Genomic DNA, 25,978 nt, shown 5'->3' on the forward strand with positions numbered 1-25,978 from the left:
CAATCCTGGTTGCATGCCAGTCCCTGAACGCATTTTGGAAGAATTTCTCTCTGTTTTGCCCTGCTTGTTTCTTCTTTATGTTGGAAATGTATCCTCAGAATGGGTCTGAGCTGATTTTCCCTGCTGGTTTTAGGCCGCTTGACACACACTTGATGCACTTACACAGAGATATCAAGACTTAGCTTTTAAGATGCTTACTAGTCGGATAGATACTTGTGCGATGAACAGGGTCTGGTGAGTCCAGTTGATTGAGCAAGGAGTAGGTCGTGTCCATTCCATATTCGGTTTTCGGAAGGGTATCTGTGCTCATTTCAAACTCGAGTTTTATGCGTCACCCCACCTCACCTTTCCCCTGAAGCAGGCATAAGTGTGTTTTCTAAAAGCGTGACTCTGTTCTGTTTGGGGATTCAGTGCATGGGGAGCGATTTTTACATTCCCTCGATAAGTGATATCATAAGTTTCTTTTTTTGTGGGACTTATTTCACTGAGGATGATCGTACCTAAATCCACTCAGGATGCTGCTACCAGCCTCATGACGTGGATTTCATGGCTGAGTGACACTCCATTGGACCTACGTAGCACCACTTGTCCACTTGTCCACTTGTCTTTGTCCACTTGTCCACTTGGCTCTTTCCTGGGATATGAAACGTGTACCGGAGTGGAGGTTCTTGTCAAGACAGCAGCCCTCAACTTTGGGGTCCCTGTGTCTGGTTGATTTTTTCATTTTCCCAAGGTCAAGGCCCATGTGTGGAAGTGCCCTATGCTCTGTGGTTCTGTGTTTTACATGGTTTGGGAAAGAGGATACACTTGTGAAGATTGGCTGTTGGCCATTGACATCCCGCCCATCAGCTTAACAAGGCCCCCTTGACTCCGTGGCCTGTCCTGCCTGTCTGGTTTTTAGACTTTTTTTGCCTTGCCCTTTTGCCCCGGAGGGGGGGGGGCGAGAGATTTCTTTGTAGTGCTGATTTGCTCTCCCAGGTTGCTTGGTTGGCCAAAAAGGGCGTATGCGTTTTTTCCTGAATATATTCAGGAAAAAACGCATACGCCCTTTTTGGCCAACCGCATCATTGCCCACGTTCTGGCGCTTTTCATGTGCTATCGGGGCCATTCCGATGTACCCGTTGACATCCGTTTCCTGCAATTCTGCCTTGCGTTCAACGCCTCTTCGTAGCCTGACCTCAATATATTTTGGGGCGATAGTTATCGTTTAGAACTCTGCAGGTTTGGGAAGTGCAGTGCCCCTGAGCTCCATTTCCCAAGTCGCTTTTTTGTGAGTGGGACGCAACACGGCTGGATGGCTTCACGCCCTATTGTCGATCCGCGGTGGCAGGCTGAACCTCTGGTGAATTCTTCTTCGTGATGGGAAATGAGAGTGACATGTGCCCGACCAAACACCTCCAGCGAGTCTCTCATTGGTTCCCCCTCTTGCAGTTCATCCTGCGGACAAATTGCAGACGGTACGAAAGAGGCATGGAAAGGCGCCGAGTCTCCAAGTGGGGAGATTGTTAGTAAGGGGGCCTGAATGGAGAACACGAGCACCAGGAGATGAAAACTGAGGTGAGTTTCAGAAAGCTTTCCCGATCCCACGGTGTAGCATCCGCTGGGTTTCCAATGAGTGCTTTCGCTGTCGGAAGATTGCGTTGAACCTGGAGAGTTGGGACCCATGGAATGGGGAGCACGCAGGATTCCTTTCAAGGGTCTGCATTTGCTTTCCCAACCTCACCAATCGTCTCAGCGCCAAGAGTGTCCAGCCTTATGTCTTCTGCCGCTGGGGCTGTAGATGTGGTCAATCCTGGTTGCATGCCAGTCCCTGAACGCATTTTGGAAGAATTTCTCTCTGTTTTGCCCTGCTTGTTTCTTCTTTATGTTGGAAATGTATCCTCAGAATGGGTCTGAGCTGATTTTCCCTGCTGGTTTTAGGCCGCTTGACACACACTTGATGCACTTACACAGAGATATCAAGACTTAGCTTTTAAGATGCTTACTAGTCGGATAGATACTTGTGCGATGAACAGGGTCTGGTGAGTCCAGTTGATTGAGCAAGGAGTAGGTCGTGTCCATTCCATATTCGGTTTTCGGAAGGGTATCTGTGCTCATTTCAAACTCGAGTTTTATGCGTCACCCCACCTCACCTTTCCCCTGAAGCAGGCATAAGTGTGTTTTCTAAAAGCGTGACTCTGTTCTGTTTGGGGATTCAGTGCATGGGGAGCGATTTTTACATTCCCTCGATAAGTGATATCATAAGTTTCTTTTTTTGTGGGACTTATTTCACTGAGGATGATCGTACCTAAATCCACTCAGGATGCTGCTACCAGCCTCATGACGTGGATTTCATGGCTGAGTGACACTCCATTGGACCTACGTAGCACCACTTGTCCACTTGTCCACTTGTCTTTGTCCACTTGTCCACTTGGCTCTTTCCTGGGATATGAAACGTGTACCGGAGTGGAGGTTCTTGTCAAGACAGCAGCCCTCAACTTTGGGGTCCCTGTGTCTGGTTGATTTTTTCATTTTCCCAAGGTCAACGCCCATGTGTGGAAGTGCCCTATGCTCTGCGGTTCTGTGTTTTACATGGTTTGGGAAAGAGGATACACTTGTGAAGATTGGCTGTTGGCCATTGACATCCCGCCCATCAGCTTAACAAGGCTCCCTTGACTCCGTGGCCTGTCCTGCCTTTCTGGTTTTTAGACTTTTTTCGCCTGGCCCTTTCGCCCCGGGGGGGGCGAGAGATTTCTTTGTAGTGCTGATTTGCTCTCCCAGGTTGCTTGGTTGGCCAAAAAGGGCGTATGCGTTTTTTCCTGAATATATTCAGGAAAAAACGCATACGCCCTTTTTGGCCAACCGCATCATTGTCCACGTTCTGGCGCATTTCATGTGCTATCGGGGCCATTCCGATGTACCCGTTGACATCCGTTTCCTGCCATTCTGCCTTGCGTTCAACGCCTCTTCGTAGCCTAACCTCAATATATTTTGCGGCGATAGTTATCGTTTAGAACTCTGCAGGTTTGGGAAGTGCAGTGCCCCTGAGCTCCATTTCCCAAGTCGCTTTTTTGTGAGTGGGACGCAACACGGCTGGATGGCTTCACGCCCTATTGTCGATCCGCGGTGGCAGGCTGAACCTCTGGTGAATTCTTCTTCGTGATGGGAAATGAGAGTGACATGTGCCCGACCAAACACCTCCAGCGAGTCTCTCATTGGTTCCCCCTCTTGCAGTTCATCCTGCGGACAAATTGCAGACGGTACGAAAGAGGCATGGAAAGGCGCCGAGTCTCCAAGTGGGGAGATTGTTAGTAAGGGGGCCTGAATGGAGAACACGAGCACCAGGAGATGAAAACTGAGGTGAGTTTCAGAAAGCTTTCCCGATCCCACGGTGTAGCATCCGCTGGGTTTCCAATGAGTGCTTTCGCTGTCGGAAGATTGCGTTGAACCTGGAGAGTTGGGACCCATGGAATGGGGAGCACGCAGGATTCCTTTCAAGGGTCTGCATTTGCTTTCCCAACCTCACCAATCGTCTCAGCCCCAAGAGTGCCCAGCCTTATGTCTTCTGCCGCTGGGGCTGTAGATGTGGTCAATCCTGGTTGCATGCCAGTCCCTGAACGCATTTTGGAAGAATTTCTCTCTGTTTTGCCCTGCTTGTTTCTTCTTTATGTTGGAAATGTATCCTCAGAATGGGTCTGAGCTGATTTTCCCTGCTGGTTTTAGGCCGCTTGACACACACTTGATGCACTTACACAGAGATATCAAGACTTAGCTTTTAAGATGCTTACTAGTCGGATAGATACTTGTGCGATGAACAGGGTCTGGTGAGTCCAGTTGATTGAGCAAGGAGTAGGTCGTGTCCATTCCATATTCGGTTTTCGGAAGGGTATCTGTGCTCATTTCAAACTCGAGTTTTATGCGTCACCCCACCTCACCTTTCCCCTGAAGCAGGCATAAGTGTGTTTTCTAAAAGCGTGACTCTGTTCTGTTTGGGGATTCAGTGCATGGGGAGCGATTTTTACATTCCCTCGATAAGTGATATCATAAGTTTCTTTTTTTGTGGGACTTATTTCACTGAGGATGATCGTACCTAAATCCACTCAGGATGCTGCTACCAGCCTCATGACGTGGATTTCATGGCTGAGTGACACTCCATTGGACCTACGTAGCACCACTTGTCCACTTGTCCACTTGTCTTTGTCCACTTGTCCACTCGTCTTTGTCCACTTGGCTCTTTCCTGGGATATGAAACGTGTACCGGAGTGGAGGTTCTTGTCAAGACAGCAGCCCTCAACTTTGGGGTCCCTGTGTCTGGTTGATTTTTTGATTTTCCCAAGGTCAACGCCCATGTGTGGAAGTGCCCTATGCTCTGTGGTTCTGTGTTTTCCATGGTTTGGGAAAGAGGATACACTTGTGAAGATTGGCTGTTGGCCATTGACATCCCGCCCATCAGCTTAACAAGGCTCCCTTGACTCCGTGGCCTGTCCTGCCTTTCTGGTTTTTAGACTTTTTTCGCCTGGCCCTTTTGCCCCGGGGGGGGGGCGAGACATTTCTTTGTAGTGCTGATTTGCTCTCCCAGGTTGCTTGGTTGGCCAAAAAGGGCGTATGCGTTTTTTCCTGAATATATTCAGGAAAAAACGCATACGCCCTTTTTGGCCAACCGCATCATTGTCCACGTTCTGGCGCTTTTCATGTGCTATCGGGGCCATTCCGATGTACCCGTTGACATCCGTTTCCTGCAGTTCTGCCTTGCGTTCAGCGCCTCTTCGTAGCCTGACCTCAATATATTTTGGGGCGATAGTTATCGTTTAGAACTCTGCAGGTTTGGGAAGTGCAGTGCCCCTGAGCTCCATTTCCCAAGTCGCTTTTTTGTGAGTGGGACGCAACACGGCTGGATGGCTTCACGCCCTATTGTCGATCCGGGGTGGCAGGCTGAACCGCTGGTGAATTCTTCTTCGTGATGGGAAATGAGAGTGACATGTGCCCGACCAAACACCTCCAGCGAGTCTCTCATTGGTTCCCCCTCTTGCAGTTCATCCTGCGGACAAATAGCAGACGGTACGGAAGAGGCATGGAAAGGCGCCGAGTCTCCAAGTGGGGAGATTGTTAGTAAGGGGGCCTGAATGGAGAACACGAGCACCAGGAGATGAAAACTGAGGTGAGTTTCAGAAAGCTTTCCCGATCCCACGGTGTAGCATCCGCTGGGTTTCCAATGAGTGCTTTCGCTGTCGGAAGATTGCGTTGAACCTGGAGAGTTGGGACCCATGGAATGGGGAGCACGCAGGATTCCTTTCAAGGGTCTGCATTTGCTTTCCCAACCTCACCAATCGTCTCAGCGCCAAGAGTGTCCAGCCTTATGTCTTCTGCCGCTGGGGCTGTAGATGTGGTCAATCCTGGTTGCATGCCAGTCCCTGAACGCATTTTGGAAGAATTTCTCTCTGTTTTGCCCTTCTTGTTTCTTCTTTATGTTGGAAATGTATCCTCAGAATGGGTCTGAGCTGATTTTCCCTGCTGGTTTTAGGCTGCTTTACACACACTTGATGCACTTACACAGAGATATCAAGACTTAGCTTTTAAGATGCTTACTAGTCGGATAGATACTTGTGCGATGAACAGGGTCTGGTGAGTCCAGTTGATTGAGCAAGGAGTAGGTCGTGTCCATTCCATATTCGGTTTTCGGAAGGGTATCTGTGCTCATTTCAAACTCGAGTTTTATGCGTCACCCCACCTCACCTTTCCCCTGAAGCAGGCATAAGTGTGTTTTCTAAAAGCGTGACTCTGTTCTGTTTGGGGATTCAGTGCATGGGGAGCGATTTTTACATTCCCTCGATAAGTGATATCATAAGTTTCTTTTTTTGTGGGACTTATTTCACTGAGGATGATCGTACCTAAATCCACTCAGGATGCTGCTACCAGCCTCATGACGTGGATTTCATGGCTGAGTGACACTCCATTGGACCTACGTAGCACCACTTGTCCACTTGTCCACTTGTCTTTGTCCACTTGTCCACTTGGCTCTTTCCTGGGATATGAAACGTGTACCGGAGTGGAGGTTCTTGTCAAGACAGCAGCCCTCAACTTTGGGGTCCCTGTGTCTGGTTGATTTTTTCATTTTCCCAAGGTCAACGCCCATGTGTGGAAGTGCCCTATGCTCTGTGGTTCTGTGTTTTCCATGGTTTGGGAAAGAGGATACACTTGTGAAGATTGGCTGTTGGCCATTGACATCCCGCCCATCAGCTTAACAAGGCTCCCTTGACTCCGTGGCCTGTCCTGCCTTTCTGGTTTTTAGACTTTTTTCGCCTGGCCCTTTCGCCCCGGGGGGGGCGAGAGATTTCTTTGTAGTGCTGATTTGCTCTCCCAGGTTGCTTGGTTGGCCAAAAAGGGCGTATGCGTTTTTTCCTGAATATATTCAGGAAAAAACGCATACGCCCTTTTTGGCCAACCGCATCATTGCCCACGTTCTGGCGCATTTCATGTGCTATCGGGGCCATTCCGATGTACCCGTTGACATCCGTTTCCTGCCATTCTGCCTTGCGTTCAACGCCTCTTCGTAGCCTAACCTCAATATATTTTGCGGCGATAGTTATCGTTTAGAACTCTGCAGGTTTGGGAAGTGCAGTGCCCCTGAGCTCCATTTCCCAAGTCGCTTTTTTGTGAGTGGGACGCAACACGGCTGGATGGCTTCACGCCCTATTGTCGATCCGCGGTGGCAGGCTGAACCTCTGGTGAATTCTTCTTCGTGATGGGAAATGAGAGTGACATGTGCCCGACCAAACACCTCCAGCGAGTCTCTCATTGGTTCCCCCTCTTGCAGTTCATCCTGCGGACAAATTGCAGACGGTACGAAAGAGGCATGGAAAGGCGCCGAGTCTCCAAGTGGGGAGATTGTTAGTAAGGGGGCCTGAATGGAGAACACGAGCACCAGGAGATGAAAACTGAGGTGAGTTTCAGAAAGCTTTCCCGATCCCACGGTGTAGCATCCGCTGGGTTTCCAATGAGTGCTTTCGCTGTCGGAAGATTGCGTTGAACCTGGAGAGTTGGGACCCATGGAATGGGGAGCACGCAGGATTCCTTTCAAGGGTCTGCATTTGCTTTCCCAACCTCACCAATCGTCTCAGCCCCAAGAGTGTCCAGCCTTATGTCTTCTGCCGCTGGGGCTGTAGATGTGGTCAATCCTGGTTGCATGCCAGTCCCTGAACGCATTTTGGAAGAATTTCTCTCTGTTTTGCCCTGCTTGTTTCTTCTTTATGTTGGAAATGTATCCTCAGAATGGGTCTGAGCTGATTTTCCCTGCTGGTTTTAGGCCGCTTGACACACACTTGATGCACTTACACAGAGATATCAAGACTTAGCTTTTAAGATGCTTACTAGTCGGATAGATACTTGTGCGATGAACAGGGTCTGGTGAGTCCAGTTGATTGAGCAAGGAGTAGGTCGTGTCCATTCCATATTCGGTTTTCGGAAGGGTATCTGTGCTCATTTCAAACTCGAGTTTTATGCGTCACCCCACCTCACCTTTCCCCTGAAGCAGGCATAAGTGTGTTTTCTAAAAGCGTGACTCTGTTCTGTTTGGGGATTCAGTGCATGGGGAGCGATTTTTACATTCCCTCGATAAGTGATATCATAAGTTTCTTTTTTTGTGGGACTTATTTCACTGAGGATGATCGTACCTAAATCCACTCAGGATGCTGCTACCAGCCTCATGACGTGGATTTCATGGCTGAGTGACACTCCATTGGACCTACGTAGCACCACTTGTCCACTTGTCCACTTGTCTTTGTCCACTTGTCCACTCGTCTTTGTCCACTTGGCTCTTTCCTGGGATATGAAACGTGTACCGGAGTGGAGGTTCTTGTCAAGACAGCAGCCCTCAACTTTGGGGTCCCTGTGTCTGGTTGATTTTTTCATTTTCCCAAGGTCAACGCCCATGTGTGGAAGTGCCCTATGCTCTGTGGTTCTGTGTTTTCCATGGTTTGGGAAAGAGGATACACTTGTGAAGATTGGCTGTTGGCCATTGACATCCCGCCCATCAGCTTAACAAGGCTCCCTTGACTCCGTGGGCTGTCCTGCCTTTCTGGTTTTTAGACTTTTTTCGCCTGGCCCTTTTCCCCCGGGGGGGGCGAGAGATTTCTTTGTAGTGCTGATTTGCTCTCCCAGGTTGCTTGGTTGGCCAAAAAGGGCGTATGCGTTTTTTCCTGAATATATTCAGGAAAAAACGCATACGCCCTTTTTGGCCAACCGCATCATTGTCCACGTTCTGGCGCTTTTCATGTGCTATCGGGGCCATTCCGATGTACCCGTTGACATCCGTTTCCTGCAGTTCTGCCTTGCGTTCAGCGCCTCTTCGTAGCCTGACCTCAATATATTTTGGGGCGATAGTTATCGTTTAGAACTCTGCAGGTTTGGGAAGTGCAGTGCCCCTGAGCTCCATTTCCCAAGTCGCTTTTTTGTGAGTGGGACGCAACACGGCTGGATGGCTTCACGCCCTATTGTCGATCCGGGGTGGCAGGCTGAACCGCTGGTGAATTCTTCTTCGTGATGGGAAATGAGAGTGACATGTGCCCGACCAAACACCTCCAGCGAGTCTCTCATTGGTTCCCCCTCTTGCAGTTCATCCTGCGGACAAATAGCAGACGGTACGGAAGAGGCATGGAAAGGCGCCGAGTCTCCAAGTGGGGAGATTGTTAGTAAGGGGGCCTGAATGGAGAACACGAGCACCAGGAGATGAAAACTGAGGTGAGTTTCAGAAAGCTTTCCCGATCCCACGGTGTAGCATCCGCTGGGTTTCCAATGAGTGCTTTCGCTGTCGGAAGATTGCGTTGAACCTGGAGAGTTGGGACCCATGGAATGGGGAGCACGCAGGATTCCTTTCAAGGGTCTGCATTTGCTTTCCCAACCTCACCAATCGTCTCAGCGCCAAGAGTGTCCAGCCTTATGTCTTCTGCCGCTGGGGCTGTAGATGTGGTCAATCCTGGTTGCATGCCAGTCCCTGAACGCATTTTGGAAGAATTTCTCTCTGTTTTGCCCTGCTTGTTTCTTCTTTATGTTGGAAATGTATCCTCAGAATGGGTCTGAGCTGATTTTCCCTGCTGGTTTTAGGCCGCTTGACACACACTTGATGCACTTACACAGAGATATCAAGACTTAGCTTTTAAGATGCTTACTAGTCGGATAGATACTTGTGCGATGAACAGGGTCTGGTGAGTCCAGTTGATTGAGCAAGGAGTAGGTCGTGTCCATTCCATATTCGGTTTTCGGAAGGGTATCTGTGCTCATTTCAAACTCGAGTTTTATGCGTCACCCCACCTCACCTTTCCCCTGAAGCAGGCATAAGTGTGTTTTCTAAAAGCGTGACTCTGTTCTGTTTGGGGATTCAGTGCATGGGGAGCGATTTTTACATTCCCTCGATAAGTGATATCATAAGTTTCTTTTTTTGTGGGACTTATTTCACTGAGGATGATCGTACCTAAATCCACTCAGGATGCTGCTACCAGCCTCATGACGTGGATTTCATGGCTGAGTGACACTCCATTGGACCTACGTAGCACCACTTGTCCACTTGTCCACTTGTCTTTGTCCACTTGTCCACTCGTCTTTGTCCACTTGGCTCTTTCCTGGGATATGAAACGTGTACCGGAGTGGAGGTTCTTGTCAAGACAGCAGCCCTCAACTTTGGGGTCCCTGTGTCTGGTTGATTTTTTCATTTTCCCAAGGTCAACGCCCATGTGTGGAAGTGCCCTATGCTCTGTGGTTCTGTGTTTTCCATGGTTTGGGAAAGAGGATACACTTGTGAAGATTGGCTGTTGGCCATTGACATCCCGCCCATCAGCTTAACAAGGCTCCCTTGACTCCGTGGCCTGTCCTGCCTTTCTGGTTTTTAGACTTTTTTCGCCTGGCCCTTTTGCCCCGGGGGGGGCGAGAGATTTCTTTGTAGTGCTGATTTGCTCTCCCAGGTTGCTTGGTTGGCCAAAAAGGGCGTATGCGTTTTTTCCTGAATATATTCAGGAAAAAACGCATACGCCCTTTTTGGCCAACCGCATCATTGTCCACGTTCTGGCGCTTTTCATGTGCTATCGGGGCCATTCCGATGTACCCGTTGACATCCGTTTCCTGCAGTTCTGCCTTGCGTTCAGCGCCTCTTCGTAGCCTGACCTCAATATATTTTGGGGCGATAGTTATCGTTTAGAACTCTGCAGGTTTGGGAAGTGCAGTGCCCCTGAGCTCCATTTCCCAAGTCGCTTTTTTGTGAGTGGGACGCAACACGGCTGGATGGCTTCACGCCCTATTGTCGATCCGCGGTGGCAGGCTGAACCTCTGGTGAATTCTTCTTCGTGATGGGAAATGAGAGTGACATGTGCCCGACCAAACACCTCCAGCGAGTCTCTCATTGGTTCCCCCTCTTGCAGTTCATCCTGCGGACAAATTGCAGACGGTACGAAAGAGGCATGGAAAGGCGCCGAGTCTCCAAGTGGGGAGATTGTTAGTAAGGGGGCCTGAATGGAGAACACGAGCACCAGGAGATGAAAACTGAGGTGAGTTTCAGAAAGCTTTCCCGATCCCACGGTGTAGCATCCGCTGGGTTTCCAATGAGTGCTTTCGCTGTCGGAAGATTGCGTTGAACCTGGAGAGTTGGGACCCATGGAATGGGGAGCACGCAGGATTCCTTTCAAGGGTCTGCATTTGCTTTCCCAACCTCACCAATCGTCTCAGCCCCAAGAGTGTCCAGCCTTATGTCTTCTGCCGCTGGGGCTGTAGATGTGGTCAATCCTGGTTGCATGCCAGTCCCTGAACGCATTTTGGAAGAATTTCTCTCTGTTTTGCCCTGCTTGTTTCTTCTTTATGTTGGAAATGTATCCTCAGAATGGGTCTGAGCTGATTTTCCCTGCTGGTTTTAGGCCGCTTGACACACACTTGATGCACTTACACAGAGATATCAAGACTTAGCTTTTAAGATGCTTACTAGTCGGATAGATACTTGTGCGATGAACAGGGTCTGGTGAGTCCAGTTGATTGAGCAAGGAGTAGGTCGTGTCCATTCCATATTCGGTTTTCGGAAGGGTATCTGTGCTCATTTCAAACTCGAGTTTTATGCGTCACCCCACCTCACCTTTCCCCTGAAGCAGGCATAAGTGTGTTTTCTAAAAGCGTGACTCTGTTCTGTTTGGGGATTCATTTCATGGGGAGCGATTTTTACATTCCCTCGATAAGTGATATCATAAGTTTCTTTTTTTGTGGGACTTATTTCACTGAGGATGATCGTACCTAAATCCACTCAGGATGCTGCTACCAGCCTCATGACGTGGATTTCATGGCTGAGTGACACTCCATTGGACCTACGTAGCACCACTTGTCCACTTGTCCACTTGTCTTTGTCCACTTGTCCACTTGGCTCTTTCCTGGGATATGAAACGTGTACCGGAGTGGAGGTTCTTGTCAAGACAGCAGCCCTCAACTTTGGGGTCCCTGTGTCTGGTTGATTTTTTCATTTTCCCAAGGTCAACGCCCATGTGTGGAAGTGCCCTATGCTCTGTGGTTCTGTGTTTTACATGGTTTGGGAAAGAGGATACACTTGTGAAGATTGGCTGTTGGCCATTGACATCCCGCCCATCAGCTTAACAAGGCCCCCTTGACTCCGTGGCCTGTCCTGCCTGTCTGGTTTTTAGACTTTTTTTGCCTTGCCCTTTTGCCCCGGGGGGGGGGGGGGGCGAGAGATTTCTTTGTAGTGCTGATTTGCTCTCCCAGGTTGCTTGGTTGGCCAAAAAGGGCGTATGCGTTTTTTCCTGAATATATTCAGGAAAAAACGCATACGCCCTTTTTGGCCAACCGCATCATTGCCCACGTTCTGGCGCTTTTCATGTGCTATCGGGGCCATTCCGATGTACCCGTTGACATCCGTTTCCTGCAATTCTGCCTTGCGTTCAACGCCTCTTCGTAGCCTGACCTCAATATATTTTGGGGCGATAGTTATCGTTTAGAACTCTGCAGGTTTGGGAAGTGCAGTGCCCCTGAGCTCCATTTCCCAAGTCGCTTTTTTGTGAGTGGGACGCAACACGGCTGGATGGCTTCACGCCCTATTGTCGATCCGCGGTGGCAGGCTGAACCGCTGGTGAATTCTTCTTCGTGATGGGAAATGAGAGTGACATGTGCCCGACCAAACACCTCCAGCGAGTCTCTCATTGGTTCCCCCTCTTGCAGTTCATCCTGCGGACAAATTGCAGACGGTACGAAAGAGGCATGGAAAGGCGCCGAGTCTCCAAGTGGGGAGATTGTTAGTAAGGGGGCCTGAATGGAGAACACGAGCACCAGGAGATGAAAACTGAGGTGAGTTTCAGAAAGCTTTCCCGATCCCACGGTGTAGCATCCGCTGGGTTTCCAATGAGTACTTTCGCTGTCGGAAGATTGCGTTGAACCTGGAGAGTTGGGACCCATGGAATGGGGAGCACGCAGGATTCCTTTCAAGGGTCTGCATTTGCTTTCCCAACCTCACCAATCGTCTCAGCGCCAAGAGTGTCCAGCCTTATGTCTTCTGCCGCTGGGGCTGTAGATGTGGTCAATCCTGGTTGCATGCCAGTCCCTGAACGCATTTTGGAAGAATTTCTCTCTGTTTTGCCCTGCTTGTTTCTTCTTTATGTTGGAAATGTATCCTCAGAATGGGTCTGAGCTGATTTTCCCTGCTGGTTTTAGGCCGCTTGACACACACTTGATGCACTTACACAGAGATATCAAGACTTAGCTTTTAAGATGCTTACTAGTCGGATAGATACTTGTGCGATGAACAGGGTCTGGTGAGTCCAGTTGATTGAGCAAGGAGTAGGTCGTGTCCATTCCATATTCGGTTTTCGGAAGGGTATCTGTGCTCATTTCAAACTCGAGTTTTATGCGTCACCCCACCTCACCTTTCCCCTGAAGCAGGCATAAGTGTGTTTTCTAAAAGCGTGACTCTGTTCTGTTTGGGGATTCAGTGCATGGGGAGCGATTTTTACATTCCCTCGATAAGTGATATCATAAGTTTCTTTTTTTGTGGGACTTATTTCACTGAGGATGATCGTACCTAAATCCACTCAGGATGCTGCTACCAGCCTCATGACGTGGATTTCATGGCTGAGTGACACTCCATTGGACCTACGTAGCACCACTTGTCCACTTGTCCACTTGGCTCTTTCCTGGGATATGAAACGTGTACCGGAGTGGAGGTTCTTGTCAAGACAGCAGCCCTCAACTTTGGGGTCCCTGTGTCTGGTTGATTTTTTCATTTTCCCAAGGTCAACGCCCATGTGTGGAAGTGCCCTATGCTCTGCGGTTCTGTGTTTTACATGGTTTGGGAAAGAGGATACACTTGTGAAGATTGGCTGTTGGCCATTGACATCCCGACCATCAGCTTAACAAGGCTCCCTTGACTCCGTGGCCTGTCCTGCCTTTCTGGTTTTTAGACTTTTTTCGCCTGGCCCTTTCGCCCCGGGGGGGGCGAGAGATTTCTTTGTAGTGCTGATTTGCTCTCCCAGGTTGCTTGGTTGGCCAAAAAGGGCGTATGCGTTTTTTCCTGAATATATTCAGGAAAAAACGCATACGCCCTTTTTGGCCAACCGCATCATTGTCCACGTTCTGGCGCTTTTCATGTGCTATCGGGGCCATTCCGATGTACCCGTTGACATCCGTTTCCTGCAGTTCTGCCTTGCGTTCAGCGCCTCTTCGTAGCCTGACCTCAATATATTTTGGGGCGATAGTTATCGTTTAGAACTCTGCAGGTTTGGGAAGTGCAGTGCCCCTGAGCTCCATTTCCCAAGTCGCTTTTTTGTGAGTGGGACGCAACACGGCTGGATGGCTTCACGCCCTATTGTCGATCCGGGGTGGCAGGCTGAACCGCTGGTGAATTCTTCTTCGTGATGGGAAATGAGAGTGACATGTGCCCGACCAAACACCTCCAGCGAGTCTCTCATTGGTTCCCCCTCTTGCAGTTCATCCTGCGGACAAATAGCAGACGGTACGGAAGAGGCATGGAAAGGCGCCGAGTCTCCAAGTGGGGAGATTGTTAGTAAGGGGGCCTGAATGGAGAACACGAGCACCAGGAGATGAAAACTGAGGTGAGTTTCAGAAAGCTTTCCCGATCCCACGGTGTAGCATCCGCTGGGTTTCCAATGAGTGCTTTCGCTGTCGGAAGATTGCGTTGAACCTGGAGAGTTGGGACCCATGGAATGGGGAGCACGCAGGATTCCTTTCAAGGGTCTGCATTTGCTTTCCCAACCTCACCAATCGTCTCAGCCCCAAGAGTGTCCAGCCTTATGTCTTCTGCCGCTGGGGCTGTAGATGTGGTCAATCCTGGTTGCATGCCAGTCCCTGAACGCATTTTGGAAGAATTTCTCTCTGTTTTGCCCTGCTTGTTTCTTCTTTATGTTGGAAATGTATCCTCAGAATGGGTCTGAGCTGATTTTCCCTGCTGGTTTTAGGCCGCTTGACACACACTTGATGCACTTACACAGAGATATCAAGACTTAGCTTTTAAGATGCTTACTAGTCGGATAGATACTTGTGCGATGAACAGGGTCTGGTGAGTCCAGTTGATTGAGCAAGGAGTAGGTCGTGTCCATTCCATATTCGGTTTTCGGAAGGGTATCTGTGCTCATTTCAAACTCGAGTTTTATGCGTCACCCCACCTCACCTTTCCCCTGAAGCAGGCATAAGTGTGTTTTCTAAAAGCGTGACTCTGTTCTGTTTGGGGATTCAGTGCATGGGGAGCGATTTTTACATTCCCTCGATAAGTGATATCATAAGTTTCTTTTTTTGTGGGACTTATTTCACTGAGGATGATCGTACCTAAATACACTCAGGATGCTGCTACCAGCCTCATGACGTGGATTTCATGGCTGAGTGACACTCCATTGGACCTACGTAGCACCACTTGTCCACTTGTCCACTTGTCTTTGTCCACTTGTCCACTCGTCTTTGTCCACTTGGCTCTTTCCTGGGATATGAAACGTGTACCGGAGTGGAGGTTCTTGTCAAGACAGCAGCCCTCAACTTTGGGGTCCCTGTGTCTGGTTGATTTTTTCATTTTCCCAAGGTCAACGCCCATGTGTGGAAGTGCCCGATGCTCTGTGGTTCTGTGTTTTAAATGGTTTGGGAAAGAGGATACACTTGTGAAGATTGGCTTTTGGCCATTGACATCCCGCCCATCAGCTTAACAAGGCTCCCTTTACTCCGTGGCCTGTCCTGCCTTTCTGGTTTTTAGACTCTTTTCGCCTGGCCATTTTCCCCCGGGGGGGGCGAGACATTTCTTTGTAGTGCTGATTTGCTCTCCCAGGTTGCTTGGTTGGCCAAAAAGGGCGTATGCGTTTTTTCCTGAATATATTCAGGAAAAAACGCATACGCCCTTTTTGGCCAACCGCATCATTGTCCACGTTCTGGCGCTTTTCATGTGCTATCGGGGCCATTCCGATGTACCCGTTGACATCCGTTTCCTGCAGTTCTGCCTTGCGTTCAGCGCCTCTTCGTAGCCTGACGTCAATATATTTTGGGGCGATAGTTATCGTTTAGAACTCTGCAGGTTTGGGAAGTGCAGTGCCCCTGAGCTCCATTTCCCAAGTCGCTTTTTTGTGAGTGGGACGCAACACGGCTGGATGGCTTCACGCCCTATTGTCGATCCGGGGTGGCAGGCTGAACCGCTGGTGAATTCTTCTTCGTGATGGGAAATGAGAGTGACATGTGCCCGACCAAACACCTCCAGCGAGTCTCTCATTGGTTCCCCCTCTTGCAGTTCATCCTGCGGACAAATAGCAGACGGTACGAAAGAGGCATGGAAAGGCGCCGAGTCTCCAAGTGGGGAGATTGTTAGTAAGGGGGCCTGAATGGAGAACACGAGCACCAGGAGATGAAAACTGAGGTGAGTTTCAGAAAGCTTTCCCGATCCCACGGTGTAGCATCCGCTGGGTTTCCAATGAGTGCTTTCGCTGTCGGAAGATTGCGTTGAACCTGGAGAGTTGGGACCCATGGAATGGGGAGCACGCAGGATTCCTTTCAAGGGTCTGCATTTGCTTTCCCAACCTCACCAATCGTCTCAGCCCCAAGAGTGTCCAGCCTTATGTCTTCTGCCGCTGGGGCTGTAGATGTGGTCAATCCTGGTTGCATGCCAGTCCCTGAACGCATTTTGGAAGAATTTCTCTCTGTTTTGCCCTGCTTGTTTCTTCTTTATGTTGGAAATGTATCCTCAGAATGGGTCTGAGCTGATTTTCCCTGCTGGTTTTAGGCCGCTTGACACACACTTGATGCACTTACACAGAGATATCAAGACTTAGCTTTTAAGATGCTTACTAGTCGGATAGATACTTGTGCGATGAACAGGGTCTGGTGAGTCCAGTTGATTGAGCAAGGAGTAGGTCGTGTCCATTCCATATTCGGTTTTCGGAAGGGTATCTGTGCTCATTTCAAACTCGAGTTTTATGCGTCACCCCACCTCACCTTTCCCCTGAAGCAGGCATAAGTGTGTTTTCTAAAAGCGTGACTCTGTTCTGTTTGGGGATTCAGTGCATGGGGAGCGATTTTTACATTCCCTCGATAAGTGATATCATAAGTTTCTTTTTTTGTGGGACTTATTTCACTGAGGATGATCGTACCTAAATCCACTCAGGATGCTGCTACCAGCCTCATGACGTGGATTTCATGGCTGAGTGACACTCCATTGGACCTACGTAGCACCACTTGTCCACTTGTCCACTTGTCTTTGTCCACTTGTCCACTTGGCTCTTTCCTGGGATATGAAACGTGTACCGGAGTGGAGGTTCTTGTCAAGACAGCAGCCCTCAACTTTGGGGTCCCTGTGTCTGGTTGATTTTTTGATTTTCCCAAGGTCAACGCCCATGTGTGGAAGTGCCCTATGCTCTGTGGTTCTGTGTTTTACATGGTTTGGGAAAGAGGATACACTTGTGAAGATTGGCTGTTGGCCATTGACATCCCGCCCATCAGCTTAACAAGGCTCCCTTGACTCCGTGGCCTGTCCTGCCTTTCTGGTTTTTAGACTTTTTTCGCCTGGCCCTTTTGCCCCGGGGGGGGGGGGCGAGAGATTTCTTTGTAGTGCTGATTTGCTCTCCCAGGTTGCTTGGTTGGCCAAAAAGGGCGTATGCGTTTTTTCCTGAATATATTCAGGAAAAAACGCATACGCCCTTTTTGGCCAACCGCATCATTGTCCACGTTCTGGCGCTTTTCATGTGCTATCGGGGCCATTCCGATGTACCCGTTGACATCCGTTTCCTGCAGTTCTGCCTTGCGTTCAGCGCCTCTTCGTAGCCTGACCTCAATATATTTTGGGGCGATAGTTATCGTTTAGAACTCTGCAGGTTTGGGAAGTGCAGTGCCCCTGAGCTCCATTTCCCAAGTCGCTTTTTTGTGAGTGGGACGCAACACGGCTGGATGGCTTCACGCCCTATTGTCGATCCGGGGTGGCAGGCTGAACCTCTGGTGAATTCTTCTTCGTGATGGGAAATGAGAGTGACATGTGCCCGACCAAACACCTCCAGCGAGTCTCTCATTGGTTCCCCCTCTTGCAGTTCATCCTGCGGACAAATTGCAGACGGTACGAAAGAGGCATGGAAAGGCGCCGAGTCTCCAAGTGGGGAGATTGTTAGTAAGGGGGCCTGAATGGAGAACACGAGCACCAGGAGATGAAAACTGAGGTGAGTTTCAGAAAGCTTTCCCGATCCCACGGTGTAGCATCCGCTGGGTTTCCAATGAGTGCTTTCGCTGTCGGAAGATTGCGTTGAACCTGGAGAGTTGGGACCCATGGAATGGGGAGCACGCAGGATTCCTTTCAAGGGTCTGCATTTGCTTTCCCAACCTCACCAATCGTCTCAGCGCCAAGAGTGTCCAGCCTTATGTCTTCTGCCGCTGGGGCTGTAGATGTGGTCAATCCTGGTTGCATGCCAGTCCCTGAACGCATTTTGGAAGAATTTCTCTCTGTTTTGCCCTGCTTGTTTCTTCTTTATGTTGGAAATGTATCCTCAGAATGGGTCTGAGCTGATTTTCCCTGCTGGTTTTAGGCCGCTTGACACACACTTGATGCACTTACACAGAGATATCAAGACTTAGCTTTTAAGATGCTTACTAGTCGGATAGATACTTGTGCGATGAACAGGGTCTGGTGAGTCCAGTTGATTGAGCAAGGAGTAGGTCGTGTCCATTCCATATTCGGTTTTCGGAAGGGTATCTGTGCTCATTTCAAACTCGAGTTTTATGCGTCACCCCACCTCACCTTTCCCCTGAAGCAGGCATAAGTGTGTTTTCTAAAAGCGTGACTCTGTTCTGTTTGGGGATTCAGTGCATGGGGAGCGATTTTTACATTCCCTCGATAAGTGATATCATAAGTTTCTTTTTTTGTGGGACTTATTTCACTGAGGATGATCGTACCTAAATCCACTCAGGATGCTGCTACCAGCCTCATGACGTGTATTTCATGGCTGAGTGACACTCCATTGGACCTACGTAGCACCACTTGTCCACTTGTCCACTTGTCTTTGTCCACTTGTCCACTCGTCTTTGTCCACTTGGCTCTTTCCTGGGATATGAAACGTGTACCGGAGTGGAGGTTCTTGTCAAGACAGCAGCCCTCAACTTTGGGGTCCCTGTGTCTGGTTGATTTTTTGATTTCCCCAAGGTCAACGCCCATGTGTTGAAGTGCCCTATGCTCTGTGGTTCTGTGTTTTACATGGTTTGGGAAAGAGGATACACTTGTGAAGATTGGCTGTTGGCCATTGACATCCCGCCCATCAGCTTAACAAGGCTCCCTTGACTCCGTGGGCTGTCCTGCCTTTCTGGTTTTTAGACTTTTTTCGCCTGGCCCTTTTGCCCCGGGGGGGGGGCGAGAGATTTCTTTGTAGTGCTGATTTGCTCTCCCAGGTTGCTTGGTTGGCCAAAAAGGGCGTATGCGTTTTTTCCTGAATATATTCAGGAAAAAACTCATACGCCCTTTTTGGCCAACCGCATCATTGTCCACGTTCTGGCGCTTTTCATGTGCTATCGGGGCCATTCCGATGTACCCGTTGACATCCGTTTCCTGCAGTTCTGCCTTGCGTTCAGCGCCTCTTCGTAGCCTGACCTCAATATATTTTGGGGCGATAATTATCGTTTAGAACTCTGCAGGTTTGGGAAGTGCAGTGCCCCTGAGCTCCATTTCCCAAGTCGCTTTTTTGTGAGTGGGACGCAACACGGCTGGATGGCTTCACGCCCTATTGTCGATCCGGGGTGGCAGGCTGAACCGCTGGTGAATTCTTCTTCGTGATGGGAAATGAGAGTGACATGTGCCCGACCAAACACCTCCAGCGAGTCTCTCATTGGTTCCCCCTCTTGCAGTTCATCCTGCGGACAAATTGCAGACGGTACGAAAGAGGCATGGAAAGGCGCCGAGTCTCCAAGTGGGGAGATTGTTAGTAAGGGGGCCTGAATGGAGAACACGAGCACCAGGAGATGAAAACTGAGGTGAGTTTCAGAAAGCTTTCCCGATCCCACGCTGTAGCATCCGCTGGGTTTCCAATGAGTGCTTTCGCTGTCGGAAGATTGCGTTGAACCTGGAGAGTTGGGACCCATGGAATGGGGAGCACGCAGGATTCCTTTCAAGGGTCTGCATTTGCTTTCCCAACCTCACCAATCGTCTCAGCGCCAAGAGTGTCCAGCCTTATGTCTTCTGCCGCTGGGGCTGTAGATGTGGTCAATCCTGGTTGCATGCCAGTCCCTGAACGCATTTTGGAAGAATTTCTCTCTGTTTTGCCCTGCTTGTTTCTTCTTTATGTTGGAAATGTATCCTCAGAATGGGTCTGAGCTGATTTTCCCTGCTGGTTTTAGGCCGCTTGACACACACTTGATGCACTTACACAGAGATATCAAGACTTAGCTTTTAAGATGCTTACTAGTCGGATAGATACTTGTGCGATGAACAGGGTCTGGTGAGTCCAGTTGATTGAGCAAGGAGTAGGTCGTGTCCATTCCATATTCGGTTTTCGGAAGGGTATCTGTGCTCATTTCAAACTCGAGTTTTATGCGTCACCCCACCTCACCTTTCCCCTGAAGCAGGCATAAGTGTGTTTTCTAAAAGCGTGACTCTGTTCTGTTTGGGGATTCAGTGCATGGGGAGCGATTTTTACATTCCCTCGATAAGTGATATCATAAGTTTCTTTTTTTGTGGGACTTATTTCACTGAGGATGATCGTACCTAAATCCACTCAGGATGCTGCTACCAGCCTCATGACGTGGATTTCATGGCTGAGTGACACTCCATTGGACCTACGTAGCACCACTTGTCCACTTGTCCACTTGTCTTTGTCCACTTGTCCACTCGTCTTTGTCCACTTGGCTCTTTCCTGGGATATGAAACGTGTACCGGAGTGGAGGTTCTTGTCAAGACAGCAGCCCTCAACTTTGGGGTCCCTGTGTCTGGTTGATTTTTTGATTTTCCCAAGGTCAACGCCCATGTGTGGAAGTGCCCTATGCTCTGTGGTTCTGTGTTTTCCATGGTTTGGGAAAGAGGATACACTTGTGAAGATTGGCTTTTGGCCATTGACATCCCGCCCATCAGCTTAACAAGGCTCCCTTGACTCCGTGGCCTGTCCTGCCTTTCTGGTTTTTAGACTTTTTTCGCCTGGCCCTTTTGCCCCGGGGGGGGGCGAGAGATTTCTTTGTAGTGCTGATTTGCTCTCCCAGGTTGCTTGGTTGGCCAAAAAGGGCGTATGCGTTTTTTCCTGAATATATTCAGGAAAAAACGCATACGCCCTTTTTGGCCAACCGCATCATTGTCCACGTTCTGGCGCTTTTCATGTGCTATCGGGGCCATTCCGATGTACCCGTTGACATCCGTTTCCTGCAGTTCTGCCTTGCGTTCAGCGCCTCTTCGTAGCCTGACCTCAATATATTTTGGGGCGATAGTTATCGTTTAGAACTCTGCAGGTTTGGGAAGTGCAGTGCCCCTGAGCTCCATTTCCCAAGTCGCTTTTTTGTGAGTGGGACGCAACACGGCTGGATGGCTTCACGCCCTATTGTCGATCCGGGGTGGCAGGCTGAACCGCTGGTGAATTCTTCTTCGTGATGGGAAATGAGAGTGACATGTGCCCGACCAAACACCTCCAGCGAGTCTCTCATTGGTTCCCCCTCTTGCAGTTCATCCTGCGGACAAATTGCAGACGGTACGAAAGAGGCATGGAAAGGCGCCGAGTCTCCAAGTGGGGAGATTGTTAGTAAGGGGGCCTGAATGGAGAACACGAGCACCAGGAGATGAAAACTGAGGTGAGTTTCAGAAAGTTTCCCGATCCCACGCTGTAGCATCCGCTGGGTTTCCAATGAGTGCTTTCGCTGTCGGAAGATTGCGTTGAACCTGGAGAGTTGGGACCCATGGAATGGGGAGCACGCAGGATTCCTTTCAAGGGTCTGCATTTGCTTTCCCAACCTCACCAATCGTCTCAGCGCCAAGAGTGTCCAGCCTTATGTCTTCTGCCGCTGGGGCTGTAGATGTGGTCAATCCTGGTTGCATGCCAGTCCCTGAACGCATTTTGGAAGAATTTCTCTCTGTTTTGCCCTGCTTGTTTCTTCTTTATGTTGGAAATGTATCCTCAGAATGGGTCTGAGCTGATTTTCCCTGCTGGTTTTAGGCCGCTTGACACACACTTGATGCACTTACACAGAGATATCAAGACTTAGCTTTTAAGATGCTTACTAGTCGGATAGATACTTGTGCGATGAACAGGGTCTGGTGAGTCCAGTTGATTGAGCAAGGAGTAGGTCGTGTCCATTCCATATTCGGTTTTCGGAAGGGTATCTGTGCTCATTTCAAACTCGAGTTTTATGCGTCACCCCACCTCACCTTTCCCCTGAAGCAGGCATAAGTGTGTTTTCTAAAAGCGTGACTCTGTTCTGTTTGGGGATTCAGTGCATGGGGAGCGATTTTTACATTCCCTCGATAAGTGATATCATAAGTTTCTTTTTTTGTGGGACTTATTTCACTGAGGATGATCGTACCTAAATCCACTCAGGATGCTGCTACCAGCCTCATGACGTGGATTTCATGGCTGAGTGACACTCCATTGGACCTACGTAGCACCACTTGTCCACTTGTCCACTTGTCTTTGTCCACTTGTCCACTCGTCTTTGTCCACTTGGCTCTTTCCTGGGATATGAAACGTGTACCGGAGTGGAGGTTCTTGTCAAGACAGCAGCCCTCAACTTTGGGGTCCCTGTGTCTGGTTGATTTTTTGATTTTCCCAAGGTCAACGCCCATGTGTGGAAGTGCCCTATGCTCTGTGGTTCTGTGTTTTACATGGTTTGGGAAAGAGGATACACTTGTGAAGATTGGCTTTTGGCCATTGACATCCCGCCCATCAGCTTAACAAGGCTCCCTTGACTCCGTGGCCTGTCCTGCCTTTCTGGTTTTTAGACTTTTTTCGCCTGGCCCTTTTGCCCCGGGGGGGGCGAGAGATTTCTTTGTAGTGCTGATTTGCTCTCCCAGGTTGCTTGGTTGGCCAAAAAGGGCGTATGCGTTTTTTCCTGAATATATTCAGGAAAAAACGCATACGCCCTTTTTGGCCAACCGCATCATTGTCCACGTTCTGGCGCTTTTCATGTGCTATCGGGGCCATTCCGATGTACCCGTTGACATCCGTTTCCTGCAGTTCTGCCTTGCGTTCAGCGCCTCTTCGTAGCCTGACCTCAATATATTTTGGGGCGATAGTTATCGTTTAGAACTCTGCAGGTTTGGGAAGTGCAGTGCCCCTGAGCTCCATTTCCCAAGTCGCTTTTTTGTGAGTGGGACGCAACACGGCTGGATGGCTTCACGCCCTATTGTCGATCCGGGGTGGCAGGCTGAACCGCTGGTGAATTCTTCTTCGTGATGGGAAATGAGAGTGACATGTGCCCGACCAAACACCTCCAGCGAGTCTCTCATTGGTTCCCCCTCTTGCAGTTCATCCTGCGGACAAATTGCAGACGGTACGAAAGAGGCATGGAAAGGCGCCGAGTCTCCAAGTGGGGAGATTGTTAGTAAGGGGGCCTGAATGGAGAACACGAGCACCAGGAGATGAAAACTGAGGTGAGTTTCAGAAAGCTTTCCCGATCCCACGGTGTAGCATCCGCTGGGTTTCCAATGAGTGCTTTCGCTGTCGGAAGATTGCGTTGAACCTGGAGAGTTGGGACCCATGGAATGGGGAGCACGCAGGATTCCTTTCAAGGGTCTGCATTTGCTTTCCCAACCTCACCAATCGTCTCAGCCCCAAGAGTGTCCAGCCTTATGTCTTCTGCCGCTGGGGCTGTAGATGTGGTCAATCCTGGTTGCATGCCAGTCCCTGAACGCATTTTGGAAGAATTTCTCTCTGTTTTGCCCTGCTTGTTTCTTCTTTATGTTGGAAATGTATCCTCAGAATGGGTCTGAGCTGATTTTCCCTGCTGGTTTTAGGCCGCTTGACACACACTTGATGCACTTACACAGAGATATCAAGACTTAGCTTTTAAGATGCTTACTAGTCGGATAGATACTTGTGCGATGAACAGGGTCTGGTGAGTCCAGTTGATTGAGCAAGGAGTAGGTCGTGTCCATTCCATATTCGGTTTTCGGAAGGGTATCTGTGCTCATTTCAAACTCGAGTTTTATGCGTCACCCCACCTCACCTTTCCCCTGAAGCAGGCATAAGTGTGTTTTCTAAAAGCGTGACTCTGTTCTGTTTGGGGATTCAGTGCATGGGGAGCGATTTTTACATTCCCTCGATAAGTGATATCATAAGTTTCTTTTTTTGTGGGACTTATTTCACTGAGGATGATCGTACCTAAATCCACTCAGGATGCTGCTACCAGCCTCATGACGTGGATTTCATGGCTGAGTGACACTCCATTGGACCTACGTAGCACCACTTGTCCACTTGTCCACTTGTCTTTGTCCACTTGTCCACTCGTCTTTGTCCACTTGGCTCTTTCCTGGGATATGAAACGTGTACCGGAGTGGAGGTTCTTGTCAAGACAGCAGCCCTCAACTTTGGGGTCCCTGTGTCTGGTTGATTTTTTCATTTTCCCAAGGTCAACGCCCATGTGTGGAAGTGCCCTATGCTCTGTGGTTCTGTGTTTTACATGGTTTGGGAAAGAGGATACACTTGTGAAGATTGGCTGTTGGCCATTGACATCCCGCCCATCAGCTTAACAAGGCTCCCTTGACTCCGTGGCCTGTCCTGCCTTTCTGGTTTTTAGACTTTTTTCGCCTGGCCCTTTTCCCCCGGGGGGGGCGAGAGATTTCTTTGTAGTGCTGATTTGCTCTCCCAGGTTGCTTGGTTGGCCAAAAAGGGCGTATGCGTTTTTTCCTGAATATATTCAGGAAAAAACGCATACGCCCTTTTTGGCCAACCGCATCATTGTCCACGTTCTGGCGCTTTTCATGTGCTATCGGGGCCATTCCGATGTACCCGTTGACATCCGTTTCCTGCAGTTCTGCCTTGCGTTCAGCGCCTCTTCGTAGCCTGACCTCAATATATTTTGGGGCGATAGTTATCGTTTAGAACTCTGCAGGTTTGGGAAGTGCAGTGCCCCTGAGCTCCATTTCCCAAGTCGCTTTTTTGTGAGTGGGACGCAACACGGCTGGATGGCTTCACGCCCTATTGTCGATCCGGGGTGGCAGGCTGAACCGCTGGTGAATTCTTCTTCGTGATGGGAAATGAGAGTGACATGTGCCCGACCAAACACCTCCAGCGAGTCTCTCATTGGTTCCCCCTCTTGCAGTTCATCCTGCGGACAAATTGCAGACGGTACGAAAGAGGCATGGAAAGGCGCCGAGTCTCCAAGTGGGGAGATTGTTAGTAAGGGGGCCTGAATGGAGAACACGAGCACCAGGAGATGAAAACTGAGGTGAGTTTCAGAAAGCTTTCCCGATCCCACGGTGTAGCATCCGCTGGGTTTCCAATGAGTGCTTTCGCTGTCGGAAGATTGCGTTGAACCTGGAGAGTTGGGACCCATGGAATGGGGAGCACGCAGGATTCCTTTCAAGGGTCTGCATTTGCTTTCCCAACCTCACCAATCGTCTCAGCGCCAAGAGTGTCCAGCCTTATGTCTTCTGCCGCTGGGGCTGTACATGTGGTCAATCCTGGTTGAATGCCAGTCCCTGAACGCATTTTGGAAGAATTTCTCTCTGTTTTGCCCTGCTTGTTTCTTCTTTATGTTGGAAATGTATCCTCAGAATGGGTCTGAGCTGATTTTCCCTGCTGGTTTTAGGCCGCTTGACACACACTTGATGCACTTACACAGAGATATCAAGACTTAGCTTTTAAGATGCTTACTAGTCGGATAGATACTTGTGCGATGAACAGGGTCTGGTGAGTCCAGTTGATTGAGCAAGGAGTAGGTCGTGTCCATTCCATATTCGGTTTTCGGAAGGGTATCTGTGCTCATTTCAAACTCGAGTTTTATGCGTCACCCCACCTCACCTTTCCCCTGAAGCAGGCATAAGTGTGTTTTCTAAAAGCGTGATTCTGTTCTGTTTGGGGATTCAGTGCATGGGGAGCGATTTTTACATTCCCTCGATAAGTGATATCATAAGTTTCTTTTTTTGTGGGACTTATTTCACTGAGGATGATCGTACCTAAATCCACTCAGGATGCTGCTACCAGCCTCATGACGTGGATTTCATGGCTGAGTGACACTCCATTGGACCTACGTAGCACCACTTGTCCACTTGTCCACTTGTCTTTGTCCACTTGTCCACTCGTCTTTGTCCACTTGGCTCTTTCCTGGGATATGAAACGTGTACCGGAGTGGAGGTTCTTGTCAAGACAGCAGCCCTCAACTTTGGGGTCCCTGTGTCTGGTTGATTTTTTGATTTTCCCAAGGTCAACGCCCATGTGTGGAAGTGCCCTATGCTCTGTGGTTCTGTGTTTTACATGGTTTGGGAAAGAGGATACACTTGTGAAGATTGGCTTTTGGCCATTGACATCCCGCCCATCAGCTTAACAAGGCTCCCTTGACTCCGTGGCCTGTCCTGCCTTTCTGGTTTTTAGACTTT

This window comes from Kogia breviceps, unplaced genomic scaffold (assembly GCF_026419965.1).
Source record: "Kogia breviceps isolate mKogBre1 unplaced genomic scaffold, mKogBre1 haplotype 1 scaffold_49, whole genome shotgun sequence".
Taxonomy (NCBI): domain Eukaryota; kingdom Metazoa; phylum Chordata; class Mammalia; order Artiodactyla; family Physeteridae; genus Kogia; species Kogia breviceps.